Source organism: Pelophylax lessonae, assembly GCF_965119305.1.
Source record: "Pelophylax lessonae genome assembly, chromosome: 8".
Classification (NCBI taxonomy): Eukaryota; Metazoa; Chordata; class Amphibia; order Anura; family Ranidae; genus Pelophylax; species Pelophylax lessonae.
This window is the reverse complement of record NC_138775.1, coordinates 210845077-210848415: the sequence shown is the minus strand read 5'-3', so window position 1 is coordinate 210848415 and position 3339 is coordinate 210845077.

Genomic DNA, 3339 nt, shown 5'->3' with positions numbered 1-3339 from the left:
TTTTTTAAACAGCGGGTGGTCGACTTTAACATAAGGATGATCTCAGTGGCAGTTTCGCTGCAGAGTCACCTTTATGAGCGGCGGGAGAGGTCATTTTCCCTGCTTAATAATCCTAAAAGTGCAGCGCTATAAGTGAATTGAAAATTTTAAACTCTGAAAATTTTGTGAAAAGACAAATGAATAATCCACAAAGTAATATAAGGGTAGTGTCCAAGATAAATGATGAATAAAGTCCCCAAAAAGATGGTGCAAGTACGAATAAATCCAAGTGCAAGATACTGTGGAGAACACTTCTTCCAGTGACACCAAGGGAAAAGTGCAAGATGGGGACACTTCCGCGCACAAATATTATAAGCAGCTTACCAGAACTCCATGGCTACTCAAATGAATGAGAAAGCCTCTCCCAGCAAGAAGATATATATCAATATAATCGGTGGATGTCAAAAAAAGTAGATGGCACTTCTTGATTACTCCGTTATGAGCAAATAGATATATAGGGGAAAATAAAGACAGAGGACCATAGCGTAATCCCGTAAAACATGTATATCATATTTATTTAAAAAACTACTCACAATATAAAGGCATAAGCAGGCATATGAAATGGACCGCTGTAGATCCGGTCGCGGCGTCCCGCGGGTATCCAAAACAGCATGGAACAGTGTAAAACAGGCCGGCTCCGTAAGGGGGCGTGTAAACGTTACGTCTGGAGTCCACACGCCCCCTTACGGAGCCGGCTTGTTTTACACTGTTCCATGCTGTTTTGGATACCCCATCTTGCACTTTTCCCTGGGTGTCACTGGAAGAAGTGTTCTCCACAGTATCTTGCACTTGGATTTATTCGTACTTGCACCATCTTTTTTGGGACTTTATTCATCATTTATCTTGGACACTACCCTTATACTACAAAATTTTCAGAGTTTAAGATTTTCAATTCACTTATAGCGCTGCACTTTTAGGATTATTATGTTTATGGATCACTGTTAGTTGATTTTGTGCTAGCTGCTTTTACTATTTATTATTATTTTACCTTTATCATTTTTTAGCGCGGAAATATCTCTTTACATTTTCCCTGCTTACCAGAGGCGTCGGAAGCGGGGAGAACGATCCGGTCCACTGTCCTCTCAGCCAGGAAGTCGAGTGAGGGTAATATGGCCCTCACTCGACTTTATGGCCTTGGAGGACCGAAGCGACGTCATACGTCACTTCCTAGCAATTGTTTTAAAGAGCCCACTTTCATCATGGAAAAAAAAAATTCCTTTTTTTTTTCTTTTTTAGTGTAGATGTGAGTCCTGAGGTCTTTTTGACCCCAGATCTCACATTAAAGATGTCCTTGTAATAGAAATGGTTATTTCTATTACAAGGGATGTTTACATTCTTTGTAATAGGAATAAAAGTGATCAAAAAATCTTTTTTAAAAAGACAGTGTAAAAATAAAAGATAAAATAAATAGGAAAATAAATAAAAAAAAAAAAATTAAAGTGCTCCGTCACCTTTAGGTTACGCGCTGAAGCGAACGCATACGCAAGTCACGCCCACATATGTAAACGGTGTTCAAACCACACATGTGAGTTATCGCCGCGATCGTTAGACCTCCTCTATAACTCTAAACTGGTAACCTGTAGAAATTTTTAAAATATCACCTATGGGATTTTTTTTTTCCTTTTTTTTTCTCAAATAATTTTTTTTTTGAGCAGTTTTCCATAACAATGTCAAGAACAACAGAAGGATACAAACAGTTACAGAAAATCAAAGAACATATTTCCTTCTGGTACACAGGTCCGTAGATAACATAAACTGTAATTTTTTTCTCTATAAAACTAGTTGCTCTTCAACAGTATAACTCGAAACAGCCTATGGGTTTTTTTTAAGTACCAATGTTTGTCGCCATTCCATGAGCGTGCGCAAGCATGACATGTTGGGTATCTATTTACTCAGTGTATCATCTTTCATATTTTAGAAAAAATTGAGCTAACTTTGCTGTTTTCTTATTTAAAAAAAAAAAAAATGATTTTAACTTGTAAACAACAAGTGTCAGAAAAACACTTCCCACTGATACCACCAATTGTGGAAGGGAGTTCCACATCCTTACTGCTCCAACAGTATAGAACCCCTTATGCATTTTAAGGTTAAACAACTTCTCATCCAACATTACACTTTTTAAGCAACCTGAGACTGAATAATTTTCTCCTTATGCTAGAATCACCATTTAGATATGTTATCACTATTATATCCCCTCTTGAGAGTCTCCCCGCAAGTGGGGAATACATTTAAGGTTTGTAGTCATTCATCATAACTGAGGTCCCTTTAGTTTTGTTGCCTTTCTCTGGACTCTCTCCAGTTCCGCACATTTGTAAAGTGGTAGAGTTTTAGTGTTGTCTCTTGAATAAATTACATTTTTAATGCATGTAATAGTCTTCTGGCCTTGCTTGCTGCAGCTTAACATTGCATGCTATTGCTGAACATTTGATCTACTGGGACCCCAAGATCCTTTTCCATCTTTGAGTCCCCCATCGGTTTTCCCCCCGGGGAGTAACTTGCATTCATATTTTTGCCCCCAAGTGCATTACTTTAGATTCATCAGTATTAAATCTAATTTGCCATATAGTTATTAACCCCCTTATTTTATCGAGGTCTTCTTGCAACCTTTATATCATTTATGTACAAATAAAACAGAATTGGTCCCAGGACAGAGCCCTTGGGCACCTCGTTCACAAGTCCAGACCATTCTGAAGATAAGTTATTTATCACCACCCTTCGGATGTGCTCCTGTTAACAGTTTTCAATACAGGCCCATGCACTATTGTCTATCCCAGCAGTCCTCAATTTGTAAATTAAGCATGTATGTGGTATTGTATCAAATGCTTAGACAAAGTCCAGATATACCGCATCCAGAGGCCTTCTTCTATCCAAATCACAGCTGACCTCAAAGAATATTAACAAGTGTTTAATGGAGCCAAGTTTTCTGCTGTTACAGGTAAACATCAACATGAAGGTTGCTGTGATTGGGGCAGGGGAAAGTGGACTGACATCTATTAAATGCTGCTTGGATGAAGGGCTGGAGCCTGTTTGTTTTGAAAAAACTAATGACATTGGAGGACTTTGGAATTACAAAGTAAGTTTTAATGCTAGTATGACAAATCAAAAGACGTTTGTTATTCTTTGCTTTTCTCATTTATTTCATCTGATGTAGAATTGCTATTAATAGAAATATTTCTCTCTGCCATCTCCCCTTTCAAGTAACTACTTGACCCTCATTGTTGACACTTTTGATGGAAGTTTGTATGTGTTGGATATGATTAGACATTTCAAGAAGCATTTATAAGCATGTACTGCAGTCAA